Genomic DNA, 8,331 nt, shown 5'->3' on the forward strand with positions numbered 1-8,331 from the left:
AAGGAAACAAGTGAATAAATGATTTATGGCAACTCCCTTAATCTTCTCCCAGATTAGACGTCTATTATCAAACGGTTGACATAACTGATGCTATATTTAAGAAGCTTTTTTTCCTACTTGCATTTTATTTCTGAATGAGTTTGGCAGTAAAAACTGATACAATTTTTGTTAAGTTGGGAACTTCTGAGCCTGCATATATTCTTCCTTGGAAGCAAGCTTAAAAATCATGTCTTCTTTCTAGTTGCAGACAAGGTTAGGCTCCCTGTGAAAGACTCCCATCACAGCTTGTATTTTTTCCCTAATGCTCATTCACACCTGTATCCCTGGTACAGTGTGCGGCACACAGTAGGTGCTCAATAAAAACTTATTAAATGGCAGAAATAGTAAATGTAGCCAGAATCTCCTAACTCTTCTAGGGCATCATGACAAATTCTAGCAATTGAACTTCATATGTAACATCAAACTCGCTCATTAGATCGTCAAATTAGAGTAAGCTTTCTTTTTCTGTCTTCAGTAGGTATTCTCTAGCAAAGATATAGTTGTGTTTTGTTTTTTTAGTTGTTGTTGTTTTGTTTTGTTTTGTTTTTTAGCTCTAAATCTTCTTCAAAATGGCATGTATTTCTCTGAGTCACTATGGGTAGAAAAATGTCCCATATAATTTATTCAAAGTTCCATTAAGGAACTCTAGTAAACTCTTTCCTCCAAATAGATCGTGTGTGTGTGTGTGTGTGTGTGTGTGTGTGTGTATGTGTGTATGTGTGTGTAAGAAGGATATAAGTGTCTTTGAAACATAACATTTCTGTACTGAAAACGCTCCAGTTGGAGCTTCCACAGAACAAAAGCACCCGTGGCAGAGGATGAAGGGCTTCCGGAGGAACGGGAAAGGCAGATTCAATCACAGAGGCAAATAGGGGCTGAAGATTTCAGGAAACACAACGGAGCAAACCTGACTCTGAGGACTGGCCTCCCGCCTCATAACTTACTCTGTCACTGTAGGCATCTTGACTTCTTTGAGCTTCAGTCTTTAATGTAAAAGTGGAATCACCAGATCTACATAATGTGATCATGATAAGGTTTAAATGAGATGATGAGTTGAACAGCTCCCGAGTTCAGGTGGTTCACTGAGTGACCCTTCCCACCACCACTACAACATCCTCCCTGATAGAGAAAATGGAAAACCTGAGTGACACCCAGAGGACTACAGACCCCCGTAACCAGGACCCTTATGCCTCATCATGGAACCTCAGCTCTTTGATCTGCTACACAGCCCCTGGTCTGGAAGCAGCCACGGTCCTGAAGACCCAGATCCCTGTGTCCCTGTTCACTTGCAGTTCATTTCTCATCAGCAGCATTTCCTGCCATATTCACACAGTTAACAGTATCCTTCTTCTCAAGGGCTCATCAACACACTCTGATACTAAAATGTACTGTTTAGAAAGAAAAACAGGGATTTTTCTATTAAAACTCTTTGCCTTTAAGTTTTAGTGCTGTGTGTCATATTTCGACCTATGTGGACTTTCTCATGGATGTTTTGTGTGATTAGAAAGAGCCTGATTTCAGTAGGTATGTAAGAATATAAACTCCACCAGTTCTCAAGAAGCTTGATGGCTTTCCAAAACGGTTTAGAGGGATGGCTTTTCCAAATCTTGGTCCTAGTTACTGAAGCTTCTGTTCTGTTGTTCTCCAGGAAGAATTGGACAGGACAGGTATTGTTTGAGAATAATTAATTTTTATGGAAGACCTGTATAAGATTTGCACCAAAGCAAACAGTGATAAAAGTACAGCACCCTGCCCTTTGCAAGGAAATCCCTCTCATGGCCAGGACTGATTTCACCCTACCAAGGATTAAACTGTTTAATTGGACTTCTGGTTAGGCCTGGGAGAGCCTGCATTCCCCATTCCCGAGGGCAGAAAATGCTCACCAGACACCACTGATAGTTCAGGATGATTTTCAGAAGTGCACGAACAAAACAACAGTGAAATCTCAAGAACTGAACAGAACTGAAACGGGCTCACTCGCTGGTTACATCAGGGGGAAACATTTTGGCCTGGAACTAGTAGATTTTTAATACCTCTCATTAAAAAGAGAGATTAGCAAGCACTGAAGAAAGAACAAGCCTGGGGCTAGAACCTTTGGCTGGCAACAGTGTCTCATTAGAGGGGGATTGAAAAAAAAATACAATGAAAATAATACAATGTTTAACAATTCTTATTATGGCAAATGGTACAAGGATTACTTTTTAAGTACTTTTGTTGTGGAAAAAGAGTGAATTGGTTTAAAGACAAATACTAAGGAAACATTAGTACCCAGGGTCCTTTGACTATGTCCTGAGGGATTCTGATGTTTCCCTCTCATCTACTTTCTGTCCCTTTACTTCCAACCCAAGGGTAGAGAACAAACATGGGGAATTTTGACTCTCCTGAAAATTCTACACACAAAAGAACAGTGGTCTCTTGGACGGTCCTTTCACTCTTAGAATCATGGCTTGTTTTAATTAGAGAATCTCAAAAGTTCCTTCAGGCTGTACCCACTCACTTTTAGATGCGATTCCTGGGGCTCAGAGAGGTCATCGAGTTTGCCCAAATTCACAGGGACAGTAAGTAAGCAGCAGAGCCAGTACGAGGGCTCAAGGCTCCCTGTTCACCATCTGCTGAGTAAAGCTACCCAAGCAGGTTTGAGGCAATATGCCACTCTGCTCAGTTCCAAATCCACTTTCTTCCTGTGAACTCTAGCCTGTAGGTACTGGCCAACTGGGAGAAGAGAAGCCTCAGCTTGCCAGCTCTGAGGCAGAGACCATCTGGTGCTTGAGAAAGACACGTGTGATGATGAACTCGGGAATGAGGTGACAGCAAAGCCACAGGAGACCCTGCAGTTCCGTTCTTCCAAAGAGCTTGATGATGCTGTCTTCCTCCCCAGGACATGGGAGTCTACTCTGTGTTTATCGTTCCCATAGCCCAGACCCAGGGTGGGCCTTCTGTGACTGCTTCCCAGCCCCACCCTGTCTAAACATGCAGCCCCTACCGAGTTCTCCTCAGTTGTCCCAGCAGGACTTGTCTAAACCCTACTGCTGATAAAGCCAAAAGCCATTGCAGTGAATGCCAGAGGCGTCTGTGTCATTTTCTTTAGATCTGGCCCCACTGATGGTTAAAAGCTGACTTACTTTTTAACAGCACCAACCATTTCAAATGAAAAATGGCCATAAGGAAAATTATTTCCTGGTCTCACTTGTCCAAACAGGCATTGGTCCACTTCGAGGGACACGTATATTATTGACTCATGGATGTTGTGTATATATTCAGATACAGAACATCGCAAAGATGGCGCTAGCCTCAGTGCTCTCCCTTTGGGCTTTTCTTTTCTTATATGGTGATCAGGACAACTGAGTGTTTTGTAAACTAAGTGCTTTGGTGTCACTGAAGGAAAAGCACGTCGATCTGTTTCCGATTCACTAGATCAGCAGGAACGGCAACTAAATTCTGCTAGAACGGCACCTGAGATGGGATCATACAGCTTTTTGGAAAGGTATGTTAAGGGTATTCCCTCGTGTACCAGAATTCACTCTCAGCAGTCTTGACCACCACTCTCTTAAACGTAGCAAACACCAGATGAAGAATCATTTGGGTAAAGAACTGTGAGAAGACAGCTTTACAAGAGGGGGAACAATCCTGGGCCTCTGTCCTCCTCTGCTCTGTTGTGCGGCTTCCTCTTGCTCTTTCACTCTTCAGGGAGAAATCTGGAGGAAAGTGCCTGATATAGAACAAAAATTCATAGTATGCTGTGAGAGGCTGGTCAAAGATCGTTTCCTGATGTCACCTGGTACTCAAGCAGAAGGCTTTTGATGCACAAGCTCAGGGGCAAAGACAGCACAGCCGTCAAGAGCGTGGCTTGGAAGTCAGGCCGCCTTCACTTGAGAATCCTGGCTCTGACACTAACCAGTTCTGGATCTGAGGCACTTAACCTCCTCAAGCCTTCATTTCCTCATCTTCAAAAGGGAGACCATAACAAGATCTTCCTCAGAGGTTGCAGAGCGGTCATGTAATACCCTTAGAATGGGCCTGACGCTAAGCTTTTGTGGTTCTGACATGCGCATGTCAATAATAATAAAAACTGTCAGTAGTTTTTGTGCATGCGGCAGACTTTGCTCGTCCTGATGTAAAGAAACAGGGTCCTGCATTCTCTCTCTTGCCTGATATATTTGAAATGAATGAGTAGAATTCTCATTCCAGCCCCCCTACTAATTCCGAATCTTTACATTGGGTAAATTACTTCCTCTTTATTCACCAGGACTCTCTTTGTTGTAACAGAAACCCAACTCAAACCAATTTAAAAAGATAGGATTTATCAGATCATGCAACTGGGAAGTCCAAGTACCGGCTGCAGCGCTATGGGATGTGGAGATCATGAATGATTAAACTCTGATGACCTGCATTTTTTGATGTCTGGCCCCATCCCCGCTGTACTCTAATTCTTGGCTGTGTTTCTCTTGTGGCTCATGGATTCACTCCTACTGCACACAAGCTTCCTTTGCATGTTTTTGGAGCTGGCTCCCAGATAATTCTGATTCATGCCTCTAATTCTGTATCCCCAAAGACAAAACCCCTTTTCTTTCAGCCCTAGATGAACGAAGTCCTAGGGAAGAACTTGGAATGACTCCGCTTGGGGCATGGGACTAAGCCAATTGCCACAGTTAGAGAAAAGTGGTTCTGATGGTTGGCTGGGTCTGCATTATATGCCCAGCCAGGTCTCAGCTGAACCACAGTGAGTGGAGGTGAGCATATCCATGGAAGAAAAGAGGGTGCTGAAAGTAAAAACTAATTGTATCCTTTCACTCAGAGTATGAAATTCTCCACTTTGAAGAATTTATTTCTACATGTTGATGGTTCTCACTGGGGGCACATGCCAGAACCTCAGGCAAGGAATTAAGTATATTAATTTTCAATCTTTTCTTTATTTTCTCAATTTTATCGTTCTTCATAACTCAGAACTTTGTGTATCCTCCCCAGTCAAGAGTTCATTTGTTCGTTTGTTTTCAGCTGAGACCCACTGAGCTAGAAGACTGTTTGCTATGAGAAAGGAAGAAATGACTGTCACTTGTGTACACCCTGTGTCTGAACCATGTGTTCCGATTTCCACCCTGACTTCATTTTCACGCCCTAAAGGAGCAGGGAACTGGCCTACAGGGCTCCACACAGTATTTTGTGGCCTATTTTCAAGCCTAACCCCTCTCCTACCACCGCAGAGCGTTTTAAGTGAAGGGAACGCACAGCACATGAAATTGTATAAACAACTATTTCCAAGAGACAAATTTGGGATGAAATCTGGGCCCTATTGATTACAAGCTGTGTAAGCTTAGATAACTTATGTTACCTGTCTGAACCTCATCTTCTTCTGGTAAATGGGGGTGGGGTTAGCTATTCCAACGGCTCATTGATAAGACTAGATAAGCTACTGGAAAGCATATTTTCTGTTCCAGACAAGATGGATTAACAAGATTTACCCACCCACTTGAAACAAACCAACAAACAAAATACATGGAAAAATTATTTTCAAGGCATTGTACACCAAGTGACAAAAGAGAGTGATCTCTGAGAAGAGGGAGAGAGATGAAGCTAATGCTACCATTGCCCCAGCTTGTTTCTGACAAGGGGGATCCCAGGTGAAACCTTTAACTCTTTGAGTTGGATGATTGAGCTGAGTGTCCAGGGAGATCAAGGCAGCTAGAGTGTGCAGACCACCATGACTAGCATATAGAGGGCAGAGTTTTGGAGAGGAAAGAGCTGCACTTAGCGAGAGCCCCAAAGGTCAGCAGACAGTCCTTCTTGCATATTCATAATCATTATATGCCTGTAAGGACACTACCCCAAATAAGGCAAAGAACCAACCAAAAGGATTAAAGGGAACATTGCCTGGTACTTACACAGGGCCAGGAATAATGTCTTTTTCCCCAGGGAGAATTCATATTTCATGGGGCATCAGGGCGAGTACTCAAGAAGGTCTTGCTTCATATATATAGATAGATAGATAGATAGATAGATAGGCCACAATGAACTTCTAGAGATGAAATCATCTATGGTGTATAAGATGAAAAATACACTGGATGAGATGAGACATCATAGCAGAAAAGATTAGTGATCATGAAACTCTAGCAATAGAAACTCTTCAAAATAAAACTCAGAGAGGAAAAAAAAAAGAATTAGAGAAAGAAAAGATTATCAGTGTGAACTGAAGGACAATTTCAAGTAGCCTAATAGATTTGTGATTGTATTCTGTAAAGAAAAGAGGACAGATGGGGGAAGAAGATATTTGAAGCAATCGTGGCCAGTTGTGTTTTTTCCCAAACTTAATGAAAGCTATACCCCTACAGATCTGAGAAAGTCAATGTTTCCCTAGCACAAGAGACATGAGAACTAGACAAAGGCACATCACAATCAAAACCTGCTTTAAAATCATCAAAATCATAAATAAAGTCTGCTTAAATCAGTGGTAGACAGAAAATCTTAAGAGCAGTCAGAGAAAAAGAGCCATGTTATGGACAGAAAAACCAAGATAAGGATGTAGGCAGATTTCTCACTGCAAACGATGCAAGAAGACAGTAGGGCCACCTAGAGCAGTAAGCAGCTCTGGCCTCTGTCTTGATGTTCTACCATCTACAAAGTTCACAAGGTTGAAGCTGGTTTCCCATCCATGGGGAGAGTAGAAAAGGAAGCAGAGCTTGCTCTAAGGGATGTGACTTGAAAAGTGTCCACCTGGTCTCTGTTCACATCCTGTTGGCCAGAACTGAGTCCCAGGGCCAAACTTGGCTGTGAGGAACTATACTATTAAGTATAGTCTCTGACCTCGGGGAGGACCACTGCTCAAATGAAAAAGGAGAACATGTTCATTGTGGGGTGATTCCAGTAGACAGAGTAGAATCATGGCCCTATTCCCATTTATTCTTTTTTCAAAAATTTATTTTGTTGAAACACAGTTCATTTACACCCATTTATCCTTTATCCAACCCTCTATTTATTTGGCCAACTAGCAGATGTGTGGTTGCTCCTCAAGACTTAAAGCTCCATGAGGATAGGAACAAGGTCAATTTGGTATATTCCTGCCCAAGACTTGTTTCTGTTTGGTTTTTGTTCTTGTTTCTTTTGTTTTCTTTTTTATTTTAGTTTTATACTGTTTCTCTACATTGCGTTTAACAGCCTCATTGAGATATACTTCACATACCATACGACTCACCCACTGAATTTAACCATATTTGGAAGATTATGCAACCATTACCATTTAGAGTATTTTTGTCACCCCCAAAGAAACCCCATACCCATTAGCAATCACTCCCCACTTTTCCCTCCACTGTTTCCACCCAGGCAACAAATAATCTACTTCCTATGTTTCAAATGCATGAAATAGCATGAAATCTCAGTCCCCAGTGCCTCACATATGGTGGGAATTCAATAACTATGTACTGGGCTTAGTTACAATCTTTTTGCTGCTATCGTACCTTCTCAGGTTAAAGATTCTCCCCAAAGATTTTCTGAAACACATACTGTTATCTGGTGGACTTTATCACTTTTCCTAGGAGCCCAGAACAAACAAATAAAATCCTACTAACAGGCAACTGGTAAGTATTTCATTTTGTCTCCATCACAGCCCTCTGTGAAGGGAACAAGTGTAGCTCCCATTTTACAGATGAGAACACTAGAGTCTGGCTCCGCCTCTAGAGCTGGCTGATTTTGAGAATTGTTAACCCAACTTGCTCAACACAGGTCTGTCTGAATCCTCAGCTCTGGCCAAGCAAAAAAAAACGCAAAAACTGTGAAGTCGTATGTCTTAGAAAATGTTGTCTTAACAGGGCTCTTAACAGGTGTGCGACCTGTTACGTAAACAATATTTGTTTTTCAACTGAACCATTACAACCTGCTGTCTGATCTGCCCGCCAACCACCCTCCTATCAGGCATTCTGTCTGTGCCATCATTTCCCCCAAAGTGACATAAACATCCACACCAACACTCAGAAAACCTGGACATCTTCACAGACAAGAATTTTTCTGTTCCTTAAACTGTTTCCCAGCTTGCTCTCACAGTTGGCAAGATGCCTCTGTTCAATCGCTTGATATTCTGACTTTTCTTACAGTAAACTCTGCAAACAACCAGAAGCACAGATGCCCTGCCCTTTCTAACCGTGTGCGACCTGGGCACGTGGAAACGGGAGGGCATTCGGGGTTCTGCTTTCTCACAGAAGGTCTTCACAGTTTGGATCTATTTGCTTTATTGTAATATAGCCACTTAATGTACCAAAATGAAAAGAAAACTTGTTTGAAGTATCTGTTTCATAGCTTCTGGTC

Source organism: Grampus griseus, assembly GCF_964374135.1.
Source record: "Grampus griseus genome assembly, chromosome: 19".
NCBI classification, from domain to species: domain Eukaryota; kingdom Metazoa; phylum Chordata; class Mammalia; order Artiodactyla; family Delphinidae; genus Grampus; species Grampus griseus.